Here is a 27431-nt window from a genome sequence, read left to right as displayed (position 1 = left end):
AGGGGTTTACCTCTGAACCCCACAATATTACTATGTAGGAGGTTCTGTAGTAGATTGTGGAGACAAAAAAGATTTGGGTTTTGGACTAGGGTTAGGGGAAGTCTCAGGAGTGATCTGGAGGATGGGAAAGGAAAGGAATAAGTCAGTGAGGAGTAGGAAGTGGTAGGAGAGACAGAGGAGGCTTATTCACAGGAAGGGGAAGCCTTTGGCTTAGCTTGTGATGGTGATGGGGCTTAGATGACTGACTTCTGGGCCCAAATATATTTTAAAAAATTTTATGTCCTCTATTAACAATCTCTTAATACTTGGGCATCATTTTTTAAAATTTAGAATATTTTCCCATGGTTACATGATGCATGTTCTCTAACCCCCCTCAGAGCTGACAAGCAATTCCGCTGGGTTATACATGTATCATTGTTCAAATCCTATTTCCATAGTATTCATATTTATAATAGAGTGATCATTTAATGCCAAAACTCAGTCATATCCCCATTTAACCATGTGATCGATCCTATGTTTTTCTTCTGCTTTTCTGTTCCCACAGTTCTTTCTCTGGATGTGGGGATAATGTTCTTTCTCATAAATTCCTCTGGTTTATCCTAGGTCATTGCATTGTTGCTAGTCGAGAAGTCCATTACATTACAAAGAATTCCACAGCTCTTTCATGTACTCTTTTTGCACAAGCCAAGTAGCCATGTTTTTGGCCAAATATGTCCAATACTTTCTACTGGGTTACCTGGATCCCTATTGTGAAGATTGGATTTGACTCTCCCTGTTAGCTGTTCCTTGCTTGTGAAGATAAATTGAAATCCCCTGTCTATTTGTTGACTTAATCCCCCAAAATCGTGGGGGTAGATAAGAAGAAATTAGAGCAAATCCTTCTTTATCTGGTCATTTGGAACTAGGGAATCCAATCATTAAGTAATCCTAGCCTCCAAAACCCAGCAGTTTTTGAAACTTCATCACTCTTTTGGCTGGGATCCTGTTTCCCACAGGAAACCTCTCATTTCATCACCTCAGAGGCAGAGATCATAACGTTCCTTTAGAAATTTGCACAGTAAGATATGGCTCCTTCATTTTTAAAATTCCAATTTCCTGATTATTTCAACTTCTTGAAGGTATTAGCCCCAGAAAATCTGAAAAAAGATCAGAAACTAAAGAAAAACAAATGAATCACAAAAATAAAAGCTAGGCCTTTAATGGAATCCAGAAAAATCAGACACGTTTGAGGAATTCAGATGTCACTAAAGGATGCTGATTTTGGGGGGTAGTTATTGAAGAAGAAAAGTTTTTTTTCTATAACATTTATGTCATTGTAAATTGAATATCATCCTATTTGGTAGAAATAATTGAAACTCATTTTCAATGGTTTTCTTCTAATCATTTGCCATCAATTTCCAACTATGAGGGGGGAAAAGTCCAAAAAGAGTCCCACAATGATTGTTGTCTGTATATGCAAAGTGTGGGGGAGGTCTTGGGCTTGATTTTGAGGCTACTAAAAATCCAAATAGGATACAGCCATCAAGAGTCTGCTTTCAAATCTGATGCAAGAACCAAACAGAATTCTCTAAATGAACCAAGGAATAAATTAGGTAGAAAACAGCTGCTCCCAACCCTTGATCCTTTCTGTCCTCTTCATTGCTGGTAGCAGTTCCCCAAAAGGCCTTGGGTCTTAGGGTCTCATAGCTCCATGGAGAAGAGTTGTCAGAGGGCATTGTACTCCACACACTTTGAGGGCTCTGTTGAGAAGTGCTTCTGACAAATGGTCATTAATCTTTTCAGGCCCTGAATATATTTTCTTTGAGTCTCATCATTTAGAACATGTGCAACATGCTTGGAAAAAATCTTTTCCTGACCGGTTCTGGCATGGATACCAACCATGGTGACTCCAATTGACCAGGGAGCATTTCCAATGGCCATCCAAAGATTAGCATCGTTGGCCTTCATGTATTCTCTCTGCAACAAGAACTTGATAATGTTTGTTATTGATTCTTTGATATCTGCAGAAAGAGTCCTTTTCTGTAGCTTTCTGAAGAGTGGCCTCAGATAGGCTTCTGTCTGTTTGTGGGTGGCACTGTTCAGTTTGCCCTGAATGCTTTGTTTTACATGGTCTTCTCTAGCATTGAGTTCCTTAGCCCAAACTCCAAGGAGAAACTTAAGGGCTTTGGTTATGATGTCCATGTCTTCTTGATCATCCCCCTTTCCTAAGGATTTTCCCAATGCCTCTGATTCTTCAATAGTGGTGTTTTCTTCATGGACTTTCAGGTCATCCCCTGTGTCCTTTTCTCCTCGTTCTTGACCACTAGCCATTTCATCAAAGTACTGTTGATTGATCCAAAGCTGCCTTCAAGTCGTTCCTTAAACCCTTGTAACCTCGGATATGACAATCTCTATATTTCTTAAACATTGAAATGCATCATCAGTTTCTGCAGACCACCTTCCTGGTTCTCCTCTTTCTCTTAAGTGTCTGAGGACCTGTGGCCTTGAAAGAGTCACAGGCAATTGTTCCTGTGCCAGTTCCAGTTCTAATACTGGACTGGCTGAAGGTCGGTGTTTGAAAGATGTGGCTACAGGGAACAGCCAAAAGAGAAGGATCACAAAGTAGGCCTCCTCTTCTTTTTTGGCATCACCTCTGAAGTATCATTTCCTTTCCCCAAGCAGCTTCTTGTCCTCCCCCAGCTTCCAGTTCTGAGAGATCTCTGCTTATGCATCTCCATGTTTGGCTGCCCTGGAGACCTCCTGCCAGGCCAGTCTCCTTGACCCCACACAGGGATCTCCCCTCTTTTTTTTAGCTGCCCTGAAAAGCTATTCTGCTGAGATCTCTATTTCAGCAGGGGCTTTATCCTTCTCCTTAGCTACTTTGGTGATCTACAGTTTTCTAGACAAAGTGGAGGTTGCCATGTTTTTCAGTCTTTCAAAGCTGTCTCCAATCTGCTGGTTCTGTCCCCTCAACTCCAGGGGAACTGTCCCCAGCAGACTGTGATTAGCTCAGAAGCCACAGGCAACAATAAGGAGGAATTCCTAAATGCCTCTTCCTAGACTGGATCTCCTGGAGGGAATAAGAGACCACTAGAGTTCACCAGTGGGAGTGGGGAGCTACCTCAATGAGCTAAAATCTTTCCATTTCTAGCACTTGTGTTGACAAACAAGGACTTTATGAGTGTCTTAAAAAAATAAAAGTAGAGCAGTGATGTTACCCCCAAGGGAGGCTTGGGCTTTTGGTATTGAAGGGGAAAGAGAAGAGGAAACCCCCTTGCACACAGCGGGGTACAGGGGAGACAGCAAATGTAGCGGGTTGGCTCAGAGAGAGGAGAGGGGGTTTGAAGATTTTCCCCCTTCTGCCTTCCCTCCTTAGGTAAAGCTGCTCTCCCCAAGTCGCTCTTGTCCTTCTTGTCTCCCCTCTACTACTTGAGACTGAAAGGTCTACACTTGACCCATTCACTTACACTCAGCTTGGTGAACAGTTAACTTTAATGTTAACTCAATCAGGTAATAGGAAAGGAAATAACAGGCAGGGAAGATTGGGAAAAGGAAATTGGGAAAAGGGGATCCCTTTCTCTATCTAAACCCTTTACCCTCCCTCCTCAAGTTTGGGGGAAACTCTGGCCTTGGCAGCCTCAGCCCCCCTCAGAGAAAGTCAGGTGGACTCAGGGGCAACAGGAGCTGAGGTAAAGTCTGCTCAGGTTTCCCTTCAGAAGTCCCTTCAATAGGGAAGTGTTGGGGGGAGAGATTTCCAGTCACCAGCAGGAAAAGTGGGTAACCCTCAGGAGAAAGTCTTTTCCCACCTTCTCTCTTCAACATCTCAAGACAGAGAGACCCTTGCTCCTCTCCCAGCCAGAGTCTTCTCTCCTCTGGATTCCACTCCTGGGGGGGCCCTCCCCCATTGAGGTGATGACTTTCATATACTCTTTAGTCTGGCACTTTTTCTCTAGTGCCAGCCTCTGTCACATGAGACAAGTTCATGGTGGAGAAGCCAATGTGAGTGCTCTTCAAAAAAAAAAAAACAAAAAACAATCCTCTTTTCAAGGTACTCCCTTCTGGATTTCATTGGGAGCTCAGGGGCCATTGGTTTATGGTCTTCAACCATTTTCAGGCTCCTCTGGGCCTCCTCTTAGGCCTTCCTGTGTGACTGCTCCAAAATGTGTTCTGGTGTGAGAATCCCCAGCTTTCTGGCTTGTTGAAATGCATCATCAGTTTCTGCAGACCACCTTCCTGGTTCTCCTCTTTCTCTTAAGTGTCTGAGGACCTGTGGCCTTGAAAGAGTCACAGGCGATTGTTCCTGTGCCAGTTCCAGTTCTAATACTGGACTGGCTGAAGGTCGGTGTTTGAAAGATGTGGCTACAGGGAACAGCCAAAAGAGAAGGATCACAAAGTAGGCCTCCTCTTCTTTTTTGGCATCACCTCTGAAGTATCATTTCCTTTCCCCAAGCAGCTTCTTGTCCTCCCCCAGCTTCCAGTTCTGAGAGATCTCTGCTTATGCATCTCCATGTTTGGCTGCCCTGGAGACCTCCTGCCAGGCCAGTCTCCTTGACCCCACACAGGGATCTCCCCTCTTTTTTTTAGCTGCCCTGAAAATGAGATCTGTGCTTCAACAGGGGCTTTATCCTTCTCCTTAGCTACTTTGGTGATCTATTGCTTCCTGGTCAACGTGGAGGTTGCCATGTTTTTCAGAGCTGTCTCCAATCTGCTGGTTCTGTCCCCTAAACTCCAGGGGAACTGTCCCCAGCAGGCTCTGCTTAGCTCCCAAGACACAGGCCACAATAATGAGGAACTCCCAAATGCCTCTTACTATACTGGATGTCCTGGAAGGAATAAGAGACCACTGGAGTTCACCAGTGGGAGTGGGATGCTACCTCAATGAGCTAAAATCTTTCCATTTCTAGTACTTGTCTCAAAGTCCTTGTTTGTCAAGACAAGTTCATAGTGGAGGAGCCAATGTGGCTGCTCTTAAAAAAAAAAAAAGCCCCAACCCTCTTTGCAAAGTACTCTTTTCTTGGTTTCATTGAGAGCTCAGGGTCTATTGCTTTATGGTCTTCAGCCATTTTCAGGCTCTTCTGGGCCTCCTCATGCCTTCCTGTGTGACTGCTCCAAAATGTGGTCTGGTGTGAGAATCCCCAGCTTTCTGGCTTGTTGAAATGCATCATCAGTTTCTGCAGACCATCTTCCTGGTTCTCCTCTTTCTCTCAACTGCGTGATGACCTCTGGCCTTGAAAGAGTCACAGGTGATTAGCGCTCAGCAGGGGCTCCTACTCCTCCTGGATAGCACTAAGACCATGGCTCTGACTTCTGGGATTCAGAAGTCTCTGGGCTCCAAAACCTACAGCAGGCAGAAATGGGGGCACTGGGAATTTCCTATTCTGTGTCAGATGTGACTTGGACCAAATCCTTATACTCCCTGACCAAAGAAAGGGGTGGTAAAGAATGCAGAGTTTGTGACAGGCCCTTCAGTGTTTCACTGCCGCCCCAGTGTTGGCATGGGTTTCAAGAAGACTCAACTGTGCCAAACCTGCTACAAGCTCAACAAATTGTGTCAGAGTGCTGGGAGCCAAGATGCCATGACAGCTTGGCAAAGTCACTCATGGTAGCTAAGAAGGCCACAGATTGGCCCTTGCCAAAGGTTGACTTCCCACTCATTCCTCCTTGCATGACCTCTCTCATTAACATCTCTTTCCTATGGGATTGATATGATTACTATTACCTGTACCTTAATTCTCTAAAATGTCACCAAAAGATCAGACTCTCAAACCCAATCCCAAAAGACTCCCGTGGGCTAACTTTGTCAAACCCCTGCTGGCTGGTGTTGGGCCAGAAAGCCTTAGGAATTTGCAGCCTAAGATATCTGGCAAGCCAAACCCTAGTCTACTTACTTTCAGTCATCAGGGTCTCACCTGAGTCTCACCTGAGAGACAAGGAAAAATAACTAGTGTATTCATCCTTGGACCTCCAGTCCAGAATATCTCGTGATTTAGCCAGGGTGTTTTAATCTTGCAAATCTCAACAATAGGATCAGTTAAGAAATTAGGAGCTGGTTCTGCTTTTGAGGTAGCCATGCAAATAGGTCCCAATATTTCTCCTATCATAGCCAGTTCTAGCTCTTTGTGAACATGATTTCTTAGAAGCTTACATAATCAAAATAGGTTCTGATCAAGGACACATGTAATAGCCAACACGCAGTTCCATTGGGTGTGACATTGAAATCCCTTTAAAAGACTGATATATATTAATTTAAGGTCGCCAAGGAATTCACTTATGTAATTCCTAAATGAAACACTCAAGTCAGCTGCTAAATTTTTTTCATGGTGTTTTAATTACAAACAGGAGGAAGAAAGTATTAGAGGGAGAGAGAGAGAAAGATAAGGGAGAGAAGGAAAGAAGTTGAAATACCCACTCTGGCTCAGGCTGAGCCAAAGCGGGCTTTAAGGCCCTGGATAGCCAAGCCAAGGAAAGGGATCAGTCCTTATCACTCACATGACCAATCTGAAGGAAAACAGTCCGTGGTGCTCCTCCAACTCCAAGCACCAGGCTCCAACTGACTCTAGCCCTCCTTACAGGAAGTCCTGAGAACTCCAGTGGCTGATTTCTACCTCACTTTCTGTGTCTCACATGTGCCAATGGTGGCTCTAGCTTGACCTAGGACCACCCAGGGGTCTGTCCTTTTTTTGTACATGTCTGTTGAAGGCCATATTCTCAAATAATTAAATCTTGAGTTTGCTGCAGCCCTTCCTAATCTTGTTACACGGAGTAGGGTGGAGATTGTAGCTTCAAGACCTGATTCTGTTATTACAAGTATCTCTATTGTTATTGATCAGGAAATAGCTAAATCTCTTCTTCTAAAGAATGGTCTGTATAGAGTAGAGTAGCTTTGAAATTCACAAGGCTACGGGAAGGGCAGGAGGAGAGGAGGGAGGAGTAGAATATGATTTTTGTAACCAAGGAATAATGTTTGAAATTGACCAAATAAAATTTAAAAAATTAAAAATTAAAAAAAGAAGATTCCATGGTCATCTATGGAACTAAACAAGACTTTGAAAGTTGAAAACAATTGGCTCCTCTCTCCTCATTTGATTCTTGAAGTCTTTCAAAAGCTCTTCCAAAAACTCTTTTTGGGCTGTGACCACTTCATATTTTTCTTTGAAGTTTTGTAGAGTGGCTGTTTGACTTCTTTGTCTTTAGAATTTGAACTCTGATCTTCTCTTATCATAGTAACGATCTGTAGTCAGTATCTTTTCTGTAATTTAGCTAGGTTAAATAGACTATTTCTTGGCTGTTAACTTTGGGTCAGATTCTGCTCCTCGGTGGGGAGGCTAATGTTTCAGGCTTCAGATATTTGTTTTTTCAGAGCTCTCTCTGGGGATGTTTGAAATTTTGGAGCATCCAATGGGCTGTGATCCAAGGCCAGATGTGGTCACTGCTCCTCTGGCCTATGCCTTGGTTTATGAGAGACCTCAAGTACTCCTCTCCATTCTTGAGCCACAATCAGAATCTTCCTCCCCACATCCACCACTGCAAATACTTTGACCTCCTACAGAATGCATCACTGGCCTCCTTTCTGATGCAATCTTCATTTTACCCCCTCTGCCCTGGCACCAAATCCAAGAACTCTGCAGTGAACCTTTCATGACTTCATGGAATGGAGTTCCTCTTCCCAGGTGTTTGTGACATACTATTCCTCCTGAGTTCGCCAAAACATAGAAATCTCTGTTCAAGGCTGCATAAACAGTTCCAAGACATCGTCGGAATGGGTTAACTCCCCTGTTCACATTCTGGGGAGGATAGATTGTGTCTCTTGAGAAGAGCTTTAAATCTGGTGTACTGCTTACAATAAACATTCATTATCCTTGCTTTAATAATGTTCCAGTCTTTCTTGAGACTCCATAGCAGTCCCCAGCAGAACTCCACTCCTTGTGCATGGTTACAACCAGCAGGGAGCCTGTTCCTCTGTAATTGCATTTTCTAGTATGTGTTTGTTTCTCCTTGGGGATAACATTCCCTGGCTCTATATGCGGTGCCCACAGTGGGGCTCCCTCCAGTCTTGCCCTGCTGGGCCACCCACCCCCAATCCCAGTCATTTGTGGGGTCACAGTTCCTGACATAGCTGCCACTGAGGCTTGGTGTTTGTTGATGTGACAGTGATAGCACTTTGCTCCAGGCCAGACTACTAGCCTAACATCCTCCCAAGTTACCTTAGGTTGAATGACTGCTTTCCCCTTGATGTTCCATTATTTCTGGTGCTCTAAAATTCAATTTGATGTGTTATTAAGTTATTTGGAACAGAATTTGGGAGAGTCAGGCAATTTCCTTCTTTATTCTATCTAGCCATCAAGTACTTGAGCTTGGAAACTCCCTCAGCTTGATAGTTTTGCTTCCAAATTTGCTGTTTGTAATTGCCTTTCTCCCTCTCTACTTTCTCATGTTGTGCTCAGCCCATGGAGGGAAATCTATAAAATTGTGTAGAAAAAATCCTTTCCCCAGGCTCCTCCTCCCCAAACTCCTCCTTCGCTGCATCCCATTTTGTGTGTGTACATTTTGGGACTTAGACTATACTTTCTCTCTCTCTCTAGGTTGGTGTCTGAGTGGAAGACTGTCTTGAGCTGGAGCTCTGGTGCCTGCTAGGCGCTTGTGGGGTTTTTTGTGCCTTAGGAGGTTTGGTGATTTCAGATTGGGGCTTCCTGATTCGGCTCAGAGTATTTATTTTAGATCATATTTTCTGTCCTTTTCCTATATTTCCCTTTTTTTCCCTATAGCTCCATTTTTATTAAAGCTTAATTGTTTAGAGCTACTAACAGACACCTGACTTGAGTTAATTTTATAGATGGTGACCAATCTTTTTTATTAATATTACATTTAATCATTTAATTATTATGAAATCACAGTAAGAAACTGCCTTGTGGCTCAGACACCTTATTTTCTATCTGGTCTTACAAAAGCAGCTTAGTTGTAAATTTAGGTTCTCTCCTTCTGCCAGAATAACCAAGTGGCAACTTTCAAATGAGCTGTTTGTCTCTTTCCTAGCTTTCTCCAGTGGTGACTTACAATCTCGGATTATTGTAAAAAGGCTTTCCAAGTTGTGTTCTCAAGTTAAGGACTCATGTAGACTAGTAGAGCCTCATGACCATGTAGGACTCAAATAGATAAGCTGATGAGAGGGAGGACTTTGCTGGAGTAAAGTCTATCAAACAGCCATCTGAGGTCAGTAGCAGTGTGCCGCTGTCAGGGTCCAATCTCACTCAGGTCTCCAGGGTTCCCGACAGGTGGCGAACGATCAGTCACAATAAATAACATAAAATAAATAACAAGCGGAAGACAGCTTAATCATAATGGCCATGGGATTGCTTTGAATCTCAGCTGTTCCAACATTCCTAGGCTTGGGATTTATTTTTATATCCATATTCTTGGCATGCAGATACACAAAATTAAAGAGAGATAATTGGAAAAGTGATACATTAACTTTTAACAAATCACTTGATTAACATTCTATATTTTTGTATTGTGATTACAAACAGAAATACAAGATAAATGATTTCCTCACAGGTGGCTTACTAGGGAGTTTGAGTTACTGATTTGTGTCATTGAGTCACTGAGGCATATTGAAGCTTTGTGTACCTGTACTGTACCTGTACCTATTGTATGGGCCTCTATGATTGATTTGTGTGCTGGCTTCATGAGAAAGTTTTGGGCTTGACCTGTAGCTGTGGTTTTGCTGGGAATTATGTACCTAAGTAAAAGTTAACCCATGATAGTCTTTTGGGTTTGAAGGTCTGATCTTTTGATGATATTTTGGGGAATAAGGGTACATGTGTTTTGCTCTTGTATTATTTCTTTTGAGACTAGGGGGAATAATAATCATGTCAATTCATAGGTAAGGGGCATTGATGAAAGAAGTCATGTAAGGGGAATAGAGTGGGCAGTCACATCTCACCAAGGACCACTCTGTGGTCTCCCCAGCTACCATGAGTGACTTTGTCAAGGCATCATGGCCTGATGGCCCCCAGCAGCAGTAGATAAATAGGGGCTCTAAATGACTTTGATCAGACAGGTGATCATTTTGGTGTGTGAATGGTTCCTTTTATTGAAGCTATAGAAGTTCCTAATTTTGGATTCTATCCTCAGGATCAGAGTTATGAGAGGACAGGCACTGTGAGCCGCTAGAAGGCTCTTCCATATTGTAGTATAGGCGCTGACTTTCCTCTAGCAGTTGAGCTAGCTTTATAATGTTGAACTTTAGGCAGTGACTAAATGATGCCTGTAGGCTCTCATTCTAAGTAGCCTGTATGCTGCCTTTTCTATTGCTAGATTAAATGGAGAAGTATAATGGATGGGATAGGTCTTTAGGAATGAATCTCCAAAATTCAGCCATATGGCTTTGGTGAAAGGGTTGGGGAGATAATAGACCAGTCAGAACCTCCAAGATATGTCCTGATCTAGTTCCTGAACAAGAAAGGAAGGAAAAGTAAACATGAAGATGATTAGAGTGAACTCATCCCTGATGTCAGTATTTCAATAGCCAGAGGGAGCAGGGAAAGAAATAGGTGGGGAGGTAGAGCCTCTCTTTGCTTCAGTGTTGACTGACTCTTGCTTCTGTTGGTCTACTGCTTAATTCTTCTTTAGCTTTTCTTTCCATTGGTTTATTTTCATTTGTGTAGCCTTTTCTGTCCCTTCTTGGGCTTGATAAATGGTCATTTTATAAAGACTTGAATCAAGTTTCTGCGTCCTATTTCTTTGTCTCTACTGTGGGCAATGTGCAATTCATGTTCTTTAGAGCTCAGAGCTTAGCTTAGTCTCATTTACCTCCTTCCTCCTATTAGGAAATACTTCGTATTTCTAGATTACCTTGAATACTGGAGAGCTGAGGTTCCTAGGGATCTCCTAATTTGTCAGCAGTCATTTGTATCCTATAGTTTCAACTTCTTGGATACTGTCTTTGAGTCAGTCTCTCTCTAATAGGATGGCCACCTGTGTTTTCAATTCATTTATTTCTTTGGCTGTTCAGGTTGAATCTGGTAGAGGTAACATTGAACTTTAGTCAGCTTGTGTTTTTCCATTTCTATCTTCTCCAGGGAAAAAGTTTTGGATTTTAATCTGTTAATTGCTCCACCTCATTCACTTTTTCTTGAAGTTCAATGACTTCTTTTGTAACATTGAATATGTTTCCTCTTACTTTGTGTTTCTTGGATCTTTTCCATTGAGTTTTGTTTCAGTGACTGCCAATCTCTCCTGAGTCCTCAAAAGTTCTCCTTTCTAGCATGACTATTTCTTATTTCTTAAGTGCTACTCCAATATTTTTCTTTTATTTCAAAAACTTTCATCTTCCAACTTAGTATCAATTTAGAAGTCAGGTAAACCAAGTGATTGACCAGAAAACCTGTTTTTCCCTGGGGAAAGCAGAAATTGGAACTGAATTTTCCTGTGAAGATCAGTCATCTCAGAACCAAAACAACATACAGTCAGGATCCAAGAGAAAAATAACTCCCTTACTAATGTAATTTTGAGGGACTCTCACTCCTTAGATGGAGAAATGAGGGTTGAAGGCAGTGAGGAAAGGGTTGATGAAAATGGCTTCCCTCACTACCCCCTTCTGAAGTCCCTGAATTACTTAAGGGAGACAAAATGGAGATCTCCCTTCTGTGAAGGCTTGCCCTTTGATGGCCTTGCCAGCCCTCAAGGGCAGTGGGGAAGTTTTTTCTACAAAGACAGGTATGAAGGACCTCAATCCAGATACGTGCTGCTTCGGTTCAGAGTGCTCACAAGCCTCCCCCTCCTGTCTTCTTGAAAACTGGCAATAAGATAGTCTGCCAATGAGCTTACTCTCTAGTTGTAAATAAATGAGATCGAATTTGCTGACTGCTTATTTGATTTAATTGTTGTTTGGGGCAATGCGTAGATTTTAGAGGGGTTGTAGGTTCACCCTAAATCTCTTTCTAAACAAAACTAATTTCTGAAGTACTAGGTTTTCTTGTATGCAGGGGAGAGGTAGAAAAAAGGGAAGAGAACACTGCTCACCAATTTGAGTCCAGTATCTCAATAGTTCATGGAATGAAAGTCTTTGAAGAAATTAGGTTTCTTGACAGGAACTAGCAATGTTTTAAACAGGAACCCTCAATGTTAGGATTTCTGTCAATGACAGAAATATCCACAAGTGTCTTGAAAATGGCCCAGAGAAATAGCTCTTCCTTCTGTGTCTCCGCACCCAAGACCCCTCTCCTCACGAGAATTTCCCAGAAGTCCTTCAGTTCCCAACTGTCCTTTCTGCCCCAATCTCTGTAGAGCTCTCCCACTGGTTCTTTTTGTTTTCCTTCTACTCCCAATCATTACACTAACAAGCAGCCAGTCTAGGATAATATATACAATGGAGTGTCCTATACCCCATGCTAATGATGAACATGGCTTCTAGACGATAAGGTTTGCTTGCTCCATCGAGGTTATGTCTCATTAATGAACATTGTTTGCTTTGTATCTTGCACCCTATAAAAATTGCATTGTCAATTCAGTTTGGCCCAACTTTCACTAAGAAGATTTACCCTGGCCAATAGGTAAGTTTATTAATCATTGATTATTAATGAATATTGGTTCCATTAACTTGAACTTTGGGTTTCTGGACTTGTTTTGTGAAGTGCACAACTTCAATACTGTGTTTTGATTCCAAGACAGAAGACCAATAAGGGTGAGGCAATGGAAGTTAATGTAGGATTACACTACTAAGAAGTCTCTGAGGCCAAATTTGAACCCAGGACTTCCAGTTATCAACCTTGGCTCTCTTTCCACAGAGCCACTTACTGCATATTTCTTATTCTTCTTGATTTTCTATAGTTTGGAACTTTTGCTTCAGCAAGCACCCCCTCCCTAATACTTATTCATCCTTTTGCTCTCTACTGTCCACTTTCCATCTATCTATAAAGATAATGAGAGAGCTCTAAGAAGCTCTTCTAATATGAGAGGACAATATATAAAAGGAAGATGGAAAGAGATGGAGGAAGACAAAATTTCTCAGGGCCAGAGAGCATAGTAGACAAAGTCCAGAGTATAGTTTGTAGAATGAGCCACAGCTATCCTGGGCATCCTCCTGAAATGGAGAAGTGGTCCAACAAAGAGGGAGAGGCTGTATTTCTGTGATGCAGTCTGTAGACCACCTCAGTACGGTCTTAAGATCTCTCTATTTTGGGGTCAGTTAGATTGTGCCAGGTGATAGGGACCTAAAGGCATTTGTTGAATTTTCACTTACATGTTAATAGTGTCCAGTGCTAATATTGGCTTGGTATCTTCCGTATGCTTGATATATACCAAAATGAATATAAATTCTCAACACAGAGCCAGCTTGCTTCTTAGTCCACCTAGGGGTTTTGTCCTTGATACCGGTACCTGTTTCACTCTTCCAATACTTGCTATGATAGCTCACATTTCAGTCACATGGGTTATAGAATGTAGTAGGAGAAAATGTTCTGGTGCCCACCTCTACTCCCAATCATTAATTCCCTTGGAAATGTCTGTGGAATCTGGAAATAGTGCTAATGGCAGGGAGCTTTGTGAATTGGAAAAATGCCCCAATTCCCAAATAGTTTTGTTAAAACCCTCAACAATCTGAAATTCTTGATGGCTTTGGGTCTAAATCATTTAAATTGTGGTCATGTTATGATCATGCCTTTGAGTTTATCACATTCCCGGTAGACCCATATTACTATATGAAGACTCCTTTCTTCATGAAATTCATATTGCATTGTATTGATTTAAATTGGGAATCTTTGGGAAATCTGCTGGGAATGGGTTTTCCTTTACTCTCCCCAGAAAAGGTGAGAAGTACTGTGTGTTCACAGTGCTTCCAGTTTCTGCCATGGGCCTGAGTTCTCCCCTTTGTCCTGTTTTTTAGAGTAATGAGCTATTATTCACAATGGTGTTCACACTTGGAACCAAGACAGCTTTGGCCTCCAGTGTCCAAGTTCACCAGGTCATTGGGAACTTGGTAGAAATGGTTCAATTTTGTTTTGAATATTTTGAGAAAATTAATCTTGTTTTTAGATGCCTTCTTTGTTTTCATGGCTCCCTAGAAAGGAGAGAAAAGATCTACACAAGGAGAACAGGAGTATAAAAACAGAAGATGTCAAGAAAATTCACCTTGGGAGCTATCTTGCCTCAGTCTCCTACCTCTCCTTCCTCTGCATTTTCCTGTTTCCTTGCTTGCACACCCCATATAATGTAGTATAGGCTATTTATTAATACAGTGACTTTGAGTAAAAGTTTTCCCTGATTTAGTGGAATATCATTGTGGCCAGTGTGGTCCTCTTGTAGGCCAATATTTCACTTCAGGCCCAGCGGTTCCTTGATCTAAAAGGGAACTTAAGACATACTTTGGAGAGGAATCCCTTACAGTGTTAATTGAATCCTGTGGTCTAAGTGCCAGATGATCTCAGATCAACTTTTCTAATGATGTTTTCTAAACTGAAGAAACTCGTATAGTGATGGGTAGTTCCTGGGATCAGTAAACTCTTTCAGCTCTGACTAGTGAGTACCTTTCAGGAAAGGAGAGAGAAGGCTTGATGCAGGCTCTAAGGAAGGGAACCTCATGGTTTTCAGGTCAATCTCAAAGTGGGTAAATCTTCAGCTCTTTAGTGATCATTAAGTGTGAGAGTTCACAAGACACTAGAATCTAGAGTAAGTGATAACTCAAAGGCCACTCCCCCCCACCTTGGGCAGTGCTAGGCAACTTGAAAGACTGTGAGAAAACTGCCTTTAAAAGGTCAGCTTGGGGGCAGCTGGGCAGCTCAGTGGATTGAGAGCCAGGGCCTAGGGATGGGAGGTCCTAGGTTCAAATCTGGCCTCAGCCACTTCCTAGCTGTGTGACCCTGGGCAAGTCACTTGACCCCCATTGCCTTGCCCTTACCACTCTTCTGCCTTGGAGCCAATACACAGTATTAATTCCAAGACAGAATGTAAGGGTTTAAAATTTTTTTTTTGTTAATAAAAGGCCAGCTCCTCCTCTGATTTCCAGCAGCTTCAGCTGCAGCCTCTGAATCAGCCACCGCCTCCTTTAATACTTTATAACCATAACATGTTTTATATAGAGACCTTTAAGATTTTTATTATTATTATCACTTTATTATATTATCATTTTATTATTAGTTATCACTCAGTACCCAGCTGGAGACTTCTGTCAAAAGCTTAGATAAGACAGAACCTTTGCTTTCTAGAATTTTCCAGAATATAAGAGGAAAACATCCCAGAGGCCCCTTTGAACTTAACTATATTCTTTTTTTTCCCCATTCAGAATAATCTAAACTTTACTTTTACAGAAAGATGTTCTAGCTTTTTACTTTAGCAGTTTCTTGATGATCCCTACAATTAAAAAAAACAACAAAGGCTCCAGTTAATTAAAAAAAATTATCAAAGTGGGAGACCTGTTGAAATACAATAAACATTTCACGTATCCAAACAGAACCTTATAAATACAAACAACACTTGTTCCCCTAGTTTAGGAGAGAATGTTTTATTAAGACAATATTGCCTATTGAGTTCCATGCAGATGCCATGGGGCAGAATCCTGTATCTCTCTAACACTTTATCCTTTCTTCCCATTTAAGTGAATCATTCACCTCCCTGACTTTCCATCTCCTCATCGATATGAAGAGATTTACAAGTTTTGCCCTTTTATTCCTTCTCACTCTTAAATCTTTGATGCCAATGGATGAGTAAGAGTCTGACCTTGAGCAGAAAGAAATTGGTCCTTTGACTGTTCTGTGGGTGAGAAGTCATTCACTCTTCCTGCTATACTTGGTCTCATGGAGTTGCCTGAAGCTTGTTCACTCCTCTCTAACTCTGGCTTATAGAGCACTGGAGAATAAACGTGACATGTTATTACATTGGGAGCTTTGGGGCTAGATGCATAATTTTTAAATTTCTTCAATCAGATATTAGAACTATTTTTAATGCTGTCTTGAATCAGGAAGTGAAGTGCACTTAACCACCTTTACCAACGATGGCTGTAAACCCAAAGGAAGAGTTTAAGTAATTCTGAAGCCTTGGGTTTTGTCATACACTCGATATAGTGGTCTGGGTGAATCTGGACTTTCACAGCCAGCAGTGAAGATAGTTTTGGAACTCCCATGTTGAAGTAGAGCTAAGTAGACTAACTTTCTAGGGCAATAGTTCTGAAGTCTGGCTTGATTCAAAGTGTGCAATGGGTACTAAAAGAAGGAAAATAACTCTGATGCTCTTTTCTGTGAAGCCTTTTTGATCACTCTTCTGTCTCAGATTACCATGTATTTACTGATTTGGACAGCTACTTTGGGGACTTATCTCTCTGGTCTTCAAGGTGTTTAATTCAGATGGCAGCAGTGACGACACCAGCTTCATAATGATACCAGGTCTTGGAGTAAATTTCTTGATAAGCAATTGAAATAGTCATATGTTCTTCCTGGCCACATCTCTCCTTCCTGTGCATTTCTAAGAATGAAATGGTTGTCAAATTTCTCAAGTCTTTGTGATAGTCAGAATATCCTAGTTATGTTACTTGAAGATAATAGACCTAATTAATGATTGTAAACCTTAAAGTAAGGGACATAGATGATTCCCAGCTAATGGGTTCTACCCCTAAGGCTCTTTTTCCTTTGACCATTAATAGAAGAGGTCCCTTTTGGATAGCTCTCATGGGTCTGTAGGTATGGAAACAAACTACTATTTGGTAAAAGAATCTAAATTCTCTTGACCCCGGGGGAACCAATTTGCATTCTTTAGCTCACAAATCCATTCAGATAATCTCAGCATAATCAGTTCAACACTTCACTTCCATGATGCAAATTGTAATCTATCTAGGATTGGCTAACCTCTACAATTCTTGTTCTTCTTCCCAAAGTTGCCACAATTTGCTGAAGACCTTTAATGCCAATGGAATATTCTGGCTCTCAATTTGTCACTACTTGATCTTGACATGGTACTATCTAAAGCTTCCTCAGAGGGGAGAGAGAAGTTTTAAGGTAGGAAGATAGAGAAAGGATAGAAGTTTTAGATACCACGAGGGGGATGACGGAGTCGAATTAGAGATATGAGGTGGCAGGAATGAGTCTTTATTAATTATCAATGAGCCACAGCCAAGCTCTGATCAAAGGACCATTCCGAAAGCTTATACCAGTCCAGAGATCCACATTTAATACCACAGAGGTCGGAGAGATGATAGAGAAAGATTAGAGATGGAGCCTGGCTCCAGCAAGGACAGGCATCAGTGCGAGCTGGAAGGGAGGAAGAGCAGAAGAGAGAAAGGCGGAGCTGGCTGAGGCATATTTAATCTCTTTGATATGCAAATATACACAGTACATAGGGATGATTATCATTGGTTAATGACAAGGTATAGGTGTGGTTTCTCTCAACCAAGTGAGCACAAAGAAACCTGCGTTCCCACCTAACCTGGGAGAAGCTGGGGTCAAGGGTCAGAGGCTTTCCCAGCCATGTGCAATACCGAGCATGCTCTCTTCTAAGACAATCTGTACATACCAACTGTTTCCCTTGCCCATAGCTAGGGGTGGACTGCTACACTATCCTCTGTTGTTTTGGGTCATATAGATGTTGTGGGGTGTAGAGGTGTACCCCTGGGATTGGGGAAGGATACAAGAATGCAAGATTTTGAAATTTAACTTAAAAGTAAAGAGAGATTGATTTGTAATGTCAAATTTTGGCCTTCAAGACAGCATGAGTGGATCAACCTGGGGGGTTGCTCCCTGAATGCCTCCATTCTGGGATTTTTATATTCTTCTACAGCAGTGAGGACATGACTCTGGTGGTGGTTCTTGTGATTTGGAGGATGAATGAATGAGGTGTGTCTCTTTGTCCATCTCAATTCAATGGGGTTGGAAGTCCTGAGAGTCTAAGAGATCAGAGGAATTTCTCATAAGTTTGTCTGAGTTTCTGGGGATACAATATCCATGCCACAATGACTTGATGCTATTGACTTTTTTTTTTAAGAATAGAAACATGAAAAAAATCACTTTATTAGGGAACCAACAAACAAGTTTAATATAGAAATAGCAAATTTGTTTTGGAAATTACAGAAGTGAAAATCTTGAAGAGGTGTTTCTTTTGGCCAACTGTTTGCAATTTGGCCCTGCTTTCTTAACTATAAAAGTGTTTTTCTATCTCCCAACACTTCATTCAATCTATTATCTCATCCATGAAGTTGCTCCCTCTATTGGAACTGACAGTAACCCATCTCTCCTATCCCTTCCTATGATTTTCCCCTCAATTCTCTCATAGAGATTCTCCATATGGCTACCAGGTTTACTAGAAGCATTTCTCATATTTTTTACATTTTCTGGGTACCAGTCCATCACTTACTCTTTCTGTTACTCCCTGATGCTTACCACATAGCTGGTCTACCCATAGTTTTCTCTTTTAAACCATTTTTATACATAGGTGAATATAGGCATATTTTTTTTTTTACCTAGTAGTACACATTTACCTTTGGGTTTACTGGAAAGTTTTAATTTTTCAGAGATCTTGGCATTCTAAGATTTTGAACACATAAGATTTCTGAGAGAATATTTGTGTTGAAAAGATGCTCATATTTTATATTTCAGGGAGGGGAAGATAACACAAAATGGAAAAAAAATCATATGGTCCACAGAACATCAAAAACTCTTAAACTATATACTTGTTCTCACATCTTTATGCTTTTTAGCTTTTATTACAAGAAATAAAATATTCTATTTATATTTAAAGGTTAAGCTTATATCTGGCTTGGAAATATATCCCCAAAGGGTACAATCAAGTATTCTGTTTTGGTTTTTCTTTTAATGAAGAGATGCTTAAATATAATCTCCATCAAATTGAAAAGTTTCATCTTCAAAAATTTCCTAAGGTGCAAAAAGGTAACTGAACATAGTGCATTCCTTCAACATGGACCTATTCACATTTAAACACAATAAACTCCAGACCTGCTCAGAGGGAATGCCTATCCTCACCTCTTCACTACACCAGCACATGAATACCAAAGAACCATCTGAAAGCAACCCAAGTTTAGTTCTCTGTTTGCTAATGCAAAATTGTTCCTTGTGACCAATCTTGATATCAGCTTTTTGAAGGTGGGGCCCATTTTGGTGGGTCAAATCCAGTCCTCAGAAAAAGCAAATGTCTTTTTTCCTGGGTGGCCCCGGGACCATTAAGGGATTTCTGTGTCCATTGTGTAAATCTGAATCAGGTCAGACACAATATTATCAATGACTGGCTTGGTAAGGTCTTCACTAAAGACCTGCCACCATGGCTTTTCTGCCTCAGAATCGGCAGGCACCTCCACTCCGTAGCACTGCAAGGCGAGCTAGAGCACTGCCTCGGCTCTGTGAGGGGCTTGATAGCAAAGGCACAACACTCCATGGTAGCTGTCCCGCAGCAGTACCCAGGCTACCCGGGAGACGGGCGTTCTCTCCCAGCTGTGCTGGTTCATCCAGTTCTTTTAAGAAATAAGGGAGTGGAGCAGGGATTTGTGGGGGTGCTGTGAGAGACATTGATGACGTGTCTAGTCCTGAGGTGTTGCTCCTCCACCTTCCCGGCCAAGTAAATGGCAGACATGGCTTTGAGGTAAGGCTCATATGCATCGAATTTGGTCTCGCAAAAAAATTTATGGTAAATGCTACAGGCTGTGGCAATTGGAATGGACTGCATACCCGGCTTGACACCTGCCTCCATGATGAACCGGGTCACTTTAAAGTGGACTTTGGCCTCGGACTAGGTGCCCCTCTTTCTTCACTTCTTCACCCTCGGCACTGCTCTCACTCTGCCTGGACTCCATGGCTAACACCGTTGACTCCAAGGTATTCCTGGCCCCTCGGTCCCCAAAAGTATACTTCAGAGTTGTGGAAGATATCTTGTACAGGGTATAAGCGGAATGGATAGTGTGTAGTGAGATCCTCTGATGTTCCGGGAGAGGGAGCAGCGTTTCTCTTCCAAGTGGATGGGAGAGGGGTCCCTCGTGGGAGGGGCTGAGGAAGTCCTGGTAATTATGCCATGGGGGTATTAGGAGTGTAGAAGGGGATCCGCTCAGGTTCTGCCCTGGGCGCTCCCTCCCTGCCCCGCCCCCCCCCCCCCCCCAGCAACGGCAGGTGGTAACAGGATCCCCGCTGACATTTACCCCACGGTGTGCAAAGTCCCAGAACGTCCTCAGGACCGGATTGGCCCACTCCCTGGGGATCCCCGTGGCTTAGGAGAGGAGAAGGAAGGGCTGGAGCTGGTCTCAGTCAGGGCAGCGTTTCAGGCCCACCCCCCTCCCCCGCAGTGATGCTATTCCTATTCGCATGGTTGTGCCTCCTGGCGTGGCCAAGGGCTGTCTGCTGGTAGGCTCCTGGCCCGAGCTAGGGAGCTGGGAGCCGGAGAGCGCAGTGGGTAGTGCCCATGAAGCAGGTGGCCGGTGGAGCCGGAGCCGGGTCCTGCTATTGACTTTTAAAGGTTTTCTTGCAGCCTGCTCAGCCCTAACATGAATTTCTCTCCATTTGCATAACAGGCACTTCTTGTTCTTTATAGGCAAGATATTCCATATCTCATGACTTTTTGAAATCTGGTTAATATCTCCAAGTTTGGCTTTAAAAGTTTTTGTTTTTTAACTGATCTAAGTAGTAAGCAGCTAACACATCTCTAATCTGTCATGTAATCAATCTACCCTGTTTTCTCCAGCCAGGAAAACTATATGAACTTTTGAGGTTCAAGTTTTCCAATCTTATTAGTTATTAATTTCATCCACTTTAGATTGTTGTAATTCACTTCCACCAATTTTATCAGAGTTGAAAACCCTTGTTAGACATAAACTTCTTCACTTTCTTACTGACTGGAGTTATTGTCTTTGAATGAGAGGATTTAGCCAAGGCAAAGTTGTGAAATGTCCCTCCTTAGCTGGTCCCAGGAGAGGAATTCTCAGTATTTGACTTTTTGCTGAGAATGTTGAGCTGTCTTTCCATTTAAATACAAAATGTATTTACATGTAGGTTTTTGAGGGACTAAAGTGCCTCAGTCCCAAAGCAATTCTGTTTATGAATGTAGACATTTGGACATTTGTAATAACTAGAAGAGTCACGCTGGTTTACTAAGATTGCCCTTTGTTTCATGGAGTTTGGGGATCCATGTATGCTTCCTTCTAGATTCTAACACTTCTGTCAGACATCATTAAGGAGATAACAAATAACAGTCTGAGCTTTAGGTCATAGGAGTGTGTTTGTGGTAGAAAAATAAAAAGACAAATCAGAAGGAGCAAAGTCTTATGCCCGAAAGAGTAGGAGAGCCCAATTCCTGCTAAGTGTGGCTTTCCTGCCCCTCTTTGTTTGCAAGCTGTACCAGATGTCTATTCTGTTTTTCTCACTAGTAAAGGTCTATAATCAGCAGGTTTTCATTCTGATGTCTTTTGCTGAGAATAGAAAACGTGAATCCTCTGCCTCAAAGATCCTCGAACTCTTTGATATTTTCTCCCATGACTTGATCAACACTGTGGCTTTGGCCCCATTGGTTTGAGACCTCTAGCGCTACATTTAAAAACTCTGGGTTATGTTTTTTTCTTCCAGGTTTTTGGATTTCTGGAGGTCATTTTCATTGTGTCTTTAGTGGCTCATAAACTGTGCATGAAGTTTGGCAATGGAGACTTTTCCTCCTATTCCCAGGTATTCTGACACCAGAGAGGTCTAGATGCCCAAGACCACACTGAAGGATGGAAGGGTTAAAATAAAAGGTTGGGCTAAATATATCAGAGTGTGGTTGCTGAAATGAATATATCTGAAGTCAGAATGACTTTTATTTGGTAGTTTATTTACAAAAGGAGAGTAAAAGTAAGGAAATGAGAGAGACTAGATGATTACTCTGGCCTGGTCCAAACCAGGAAGGACCTCAGAGGCCCCAGCAAAGGGAGCCAAGAGGTAAATTAATGAAGGGTCTTAGCCAGGAGGCCCTCCTCCAAGACAAGGGGCCTCTCTGGAGGTTCGTACCTCCAGAAAAGCCAAGTAAGGGTGTCAGCTTTTTTCACTCACCCATGTGGTAGTTCTAAGGGAAAAATAGAGCAGTCCAAGGGCCCCAAGCCAAAGCTCCTTCAAGGTCAGATTCCTAGGCCAAAGAGCTGGTCACAGGAAGTTCTCGTGAACTTTTAAAGACCCTTCATTTCCTTCTTCTTGTGCCTTCCTTTCACTTTATGTGGACAAATTGTAGCTATCGCTTAGATAGGGCAGTCCTAAGCAATCATTGGGTTTCTGATTCCTCAGCCACTATTGCACACGTGAGTCACAGACCTCCCCATACTTCAGGATAAATGGGGTGTATGTGCTTCTGGTGATTAAATCTAAAAATGGACAGGGGGGAGAGTTAACCCCATCTTCACAAGGACCATAGACTGATGGCAAGAAATAGCTGATAGTAGCTTTCAGTCCTTTGTAGATTGGCCTTTGGAAAGTGGGACACAAACTAAAGATGCTTCTTGATGAAAATTAATGTTGGACTGTATTATTCATTAGCAACATTTCTATGCGAATTCATTCATTTTCTTAAAACCCAATCTTAAGTGCCTTAGGTCAGGCACTTCAATTCTCGTAATAATAGCTCTCAAGTTCTATAACAAAAAGAGGGTCTATACCCAAGTAAATGCCAAAGTGGAGTCAGAACTTCTTCTCTTTATCTTTAAGAAAGAAGCCACTGTCCAAGCCATTTGGCCAAGTTTCCCTAGCTCAGGGAAGAGTAGTTCTCACCCTCTCTGTGATGAAATAAATGAAATAAATGGGAAAGGACTGAGAAGTCCACATCCTCTTTTAAAATACACACTAATCAGGACTGGCAGGTGAAGTCCAAAAGATGTATTATCAGGCCAATCAGAAGGAAGATACAACCATATGAGCAAGAGCTCTGTTCTTCAACTTTCTGTGCAGAGCCAAATGTGATTGATCCATCCTTTATTATTATATCTATGTCCCTATAAGTTTACTCACAGAAATGGTCTCATATTCATTGGTTGAAATTGTGTGCATTCCATTACTAACCTAATGGGAGTAGAATAAGGCCTATGCCTAGATGTTGGGTCTGATGAAAATTCATATTCTATTAATAGCCAATTGTTAATTGGTGATCCATCCTTTCTGACCAGGCTGTTTCTGAAAGGCATGACCAAGTGATATGATTATCCTTGGACCCAAGGCACGTATTCCTTGACTAGTTTGTGCTGGGCCCCCCACATAAATAGGACCCTTTTTTCTGTTTACTCCATAAAGTTTGACTCTACCCAGGGAGAAGGAGTTTTGTCCCTGACTCCATTAAAGAATGGAATGACCTGGCCTACAAAGGAGAAACTAAGCCAGAGATAACTTGATTGGGTTTCCTTGTCCAGGTTTCTGGAGGCTGCTGTACTTCATGACCAAGCCTTGTTTGTGGGATGACCATTCTTCCCCTTCCCAACACCCTGCCAAAGGGAAGAAGTAATACATTGAGTTGAGAACTCTTAGCCCACCTCCATATTGTTTTCACCAATCAGAATTTAAGATGGCCTGGTGTGCTCCCTTGTTAGCTGCTGTAACCTTGATTTATTCTTTGCTAGCGTAAGTTGACTTTTCATACTCTTAGTTGTCTTTCAACATTTCATATACTGCATTTGTCTTTGAAGCGCTAGAAAAAGTATGATAGAGTAATATGAATTTTGTACACTTTTTCTTTTTCCTGTTACCATCTCCTAATATGTTGGCATACCATCTACCCTGCAGATCCTTTTTTCTCTCCTTCAAATACATCTTCTGTCTGTGCAATAAGCACTCATTCTCTGATAACCTTGAAGGGTAACATGACGTGGTGGATAGAGACTAAGCCTTGGAATTAGGAAGATGTGTTTGAGTCTTTTGTGACACTAGATGAATGACCTTGGGCAAGTGGCACTGAGACATTCAATTATAGAGAAATTTTCTATCCTCATCGATGGAAGAAGTTTCTTGACTTGCAAGCCTCTTTATGAATAAATTCATAAGTCTAGACCAAAAAATTATCTTCAGAATAATTTGGTGTTTCTCTAGCTTGTGGTCGTGCCGTCCATTTCTCTTGAATGAAACAGGAGCAGGGAAGGGGTGAGTGAGAATGCAGTACATCTCTAGATGGAGGTAATTAGTCTTAGGGTTGAGAAAGGTGGGCAAATATAATGTATTCTCATGGAGTCATAGATGAAGTCTGGGCATGGGAATGGGGACAAAGGGCAGGACAGGGGCAGCTAGGTGGTTCAGTGAATAGAGAAACCTGGAGATGGAAGTTCCTGACTTTAAATTTAGCCTCAGACACTTCTTAGCTCTATTAGCCTGAGCAAGTCACTTAACCCCCCATTGCCTACCCCTTCTCTCTTCTGCTTTGGAATGGAAGCATAGTATTGATTCTAAGACAGAAGGCAAGGGTCATTTTAAATGGAAAAGAAAGTATAAATTTAGTGATTTACTTGATCTTACTGGAGCTGAACTGGTGATGGTGAGCATATAAAATTGTCATTGGTAAGCTGGTTTAGTGGAAAAGTAAACTGGAAAAGTGATGAGCTATTCTCCCACTGCCTTCCCATCTCCTCATGTCCCTCCCCATTCTTGATGACTCTTTCCCACTTAGATGATCTTGCCATAGATAAGTCATGTTGCATGTCTCACATTTGTACATCTGTGAATATGTTAATTCACATTCAGTATTGTGGTTCCTTGGCCCTAGGATGCTCAGTAACTCACAAGTCTTAGTTAACCCACCCCATGCTGAAAATAAGTTTGAACTAACATTAATAAAAAGTGGCTTGGCTGAGCTATTTGTTTAGGTGTTCTAATGATAAGTGAAGTCTTATTCTTTGTTGAAAGAGCATTAGTTCTTCAGTCATGAGGATCTGGGTTTAAATCTAACCTCTGTTCTAAGTATGAAGTTAGATAATTTTGTCTAACTTTCTTGGGCCTCAGTTTCCTTACCTGTAAATGAGGAAATTTGGACTTGGTAATAAAACATATAATCTATTTAAAAAAGGAAGTAGCTCACTTCCCAGCAGTATGACCCTGGGCAAGTCATTTGCTTCCCCCTCCCCATTGCCTAGCCCTCACCACTCTTCTGCCTTAGAGCTAATACACAATATTGACTTCAAGAGAGAAGGTAAGGGTTTAATAAATAAATAAATTAAATAAATAAATAAAAAGGAAGTAGCAGAGTTATTGATACAAGTTATTTTTTTAAAAGGCAGAAAAGGTTTCTGAGAGATCAGGAGGAAAGGCAAATGGTCTTGAGGTCACAGCCACAGGAGAGAAACCTGCTCTGTAAATGACAGCATAGAGTGAGTGATAGCCCACATATACTGAGGAAAAGGAAAGGAGATCAAAAGCTTTCTTGAACCCCAGCTTTACTCTTATTCCAAAAAGTATGACACTAGAAAGGGATATAGCTCGTTCATGGCTTAGAAGAACTGTTTTTTTTTGCAGTTAGTGCTCCTTGATATGTTAAAATTTGAGTTTCTGTATCTTCCCTTCATAGGTTGATTTTACTCTCATTATCATATAATTTCCTATTGAGAATGGAATGATTGTGTAATAGAGAGTCTACTGATATTATTTGGGAAAATCAAGTGCAAAATATGCTGCTCTATGAAGGCCCTGGGGAGACAGGAAGAATTGTGGCAGGAACTATTCCAAGATCCCCTTTCCTTCTTGGTGCATTTTCTTGGGTCTTAGAATTCCATTTTAATTCTTGGATATTATGTAGGATCCTGGAGCCCTGGCTTTGTCTTCCAGATCCTTCCAAATTTTCAGACCTTCTCAGGCTTCCTCTTCCCCATGTTCCCTGACTCAAATCAGGTATTTCTATGTGATCAGTTGCCTTCATTCAACCCTCAGAGATGCCCCAGCCAGAGGGATAGTCCTGCAAGTACCTCTTGAATTTCTGCAGCTCTTCTAACTTCTGAATTCTGGACCAGCCTCTATGGAACTCTTTCCCCCAATGGCCTTTACCATGTCTGCCAGATAGGTCATGGCAGGCTGATGCTGAAAATGTTTCCATATACATACTCTGCCAAGTGTTGTGGGTGAATATATTTCTGATGGCAAATAAGAGTCTTTCTGAATGACTAAGATTTTCTTCTTGTGCTTTCAAAAAGAGTGTATAAGTGTCATGCATACATTCTCCATCCCAACCTCAGGTGGTTGTTAAACATGCACTGGCCTTACCCTTGATTCCATCTCATTTAGTGACTTAGTCCATTGTTAAGTTTCCTTCTTTTGCAGACATTCATTCACTGGTGGCACCTCATATTTTAAGGAGGAGCATAAGAGTCTCATGACATAGTGAAAAACCTACCCAGAAGTAGCTTTTTGGCTACTCTAGGAGGTGGTTGGCTTTGATTAAGCTTGCCAATTCAAGTCTGAAGAACTTTTTCTGATAACCTGCAACCTGGCTATAGGAAATCAATTTTGGACAATTAGTAGGAATGTTATCGAGTGTTCCTTGCTACTTCTGAACTGACAGTGTCTATCCTGAGATTCCTTCTGAAGCAGTAGAAATGCAGGGATTGTGCTTGATCAATCATTGGTTGAATCCAACCATTTTCCACTTGCCTGTAGGCTAAGCTTACACTATTGTGCTTTCCTATGGAGGTCTGGTGGATAATTCACCCATCTCTTTATAAATGCTCTGGGATTGGACCAAAGGATTTCTTGGTCTATAGATATGTTTAGGGAAGAAGGGGAGGAGCAGAAATGAGAAGGTGATTGAAGACAAAATGACAGAAAAGGCAAAAGTCTGAAGGGAAGACCTCAAACATATTTCTTTTCCCTACAAGAATATAGTGTGTCTTGTCAGTACCTGCTTTTGATTGTTGGTACTGTGTAATTACAATTTGAACCCTAGAACTACAATCCCCAGCACCCCATGTTCCTTCTCACCTTATGTGCTGACATAGGAAGAATATAAGTGTTGTGTACCCCTTCCTCTTGTTCTCTCTTCCTGTGATCTCATTTGGTGGTGTTAGGAGTAAATTTTAGGGTTGAGACTGAATATAATTTTAGTGGTCGCCAGGGATTTAATTCTAAATCCCAATGAGATACTCAAGTCAGAATAGAATTTTATGGTGGTTTATTTTCAATAGAAAGAAGAAATTAAGAATGAGGGAGAAAGAGGAAGGGAATTAGATCTACTCTAGCCTAGTCTGAGCCAGGGGGAGTTCAGAGGCCTCTCAGCCAAGGGGCCTTTCCAGAAGATTAATCTAGCTTGGCTTCCAGCCACAAGGCCTCCTCCAAGATGAGGGGCCTCCTTGAAGGCTGGTGCCTTCAGAAAGATCAAGGGAAAGGAAAGTCAACCTTATCACCACATGGTCACATAAGGGAAGCAGGCTGAGGTCCCACACTAGAGCTCCAAGTCCTGTTCCACCACCAAAGATCTCAAAAAGGTCCTCAAAGGAAGTGATGCGAAATATAAAAGCAGTTCTTTACATCACTTCCTGTCTCACATGTACCAGG

The 27431-nt window shown here is 41.8% G+C and overlaps 2 pseudogenes; both read right to left on the bottom strand.

Annotated features, from left to right (window-relative positions):
- Nucleotides 1-1704: 1704 nt before the first annotated feature.
- On the bottom strand, nt 1705-16093 carry LOC100028797 (pre-mRNA-splicing factor 18-like; annotated as a pseudogene).
- A 2626-nt stretch (nt 16094-18719) lies between these two features.
- On the bottom strand, nt 18720-20266 carry LOC130454738 (cyclin-Q-like; annotated as a pseudogene).
- Between the last annotated feature and the right edge of the window lie 7165 nt (nt 20267-27431).

This window comes from Monodelphis domestica, chromosome 5 (genome assembly GCF_027887165.1).
Source record: "Monodelphis domestica isolate mMonDom1 chromosome 5, mMonDom1.pri, whole genome shotgun sequence".
In the NCBI taxonomy this organism is placed as follows: domain Eukaryota; kingdom Metazoa; phylum Chordata; class Mammalia; order Didelphimorphia; family Didelphidae; genus Monodelphis; species Monodelphis domestica.
The sequence above is the reverse complement of the archived record's forward strand: the minus strand, read 5'-3'. Positions and strand labels throughout refer to the sequence as shown.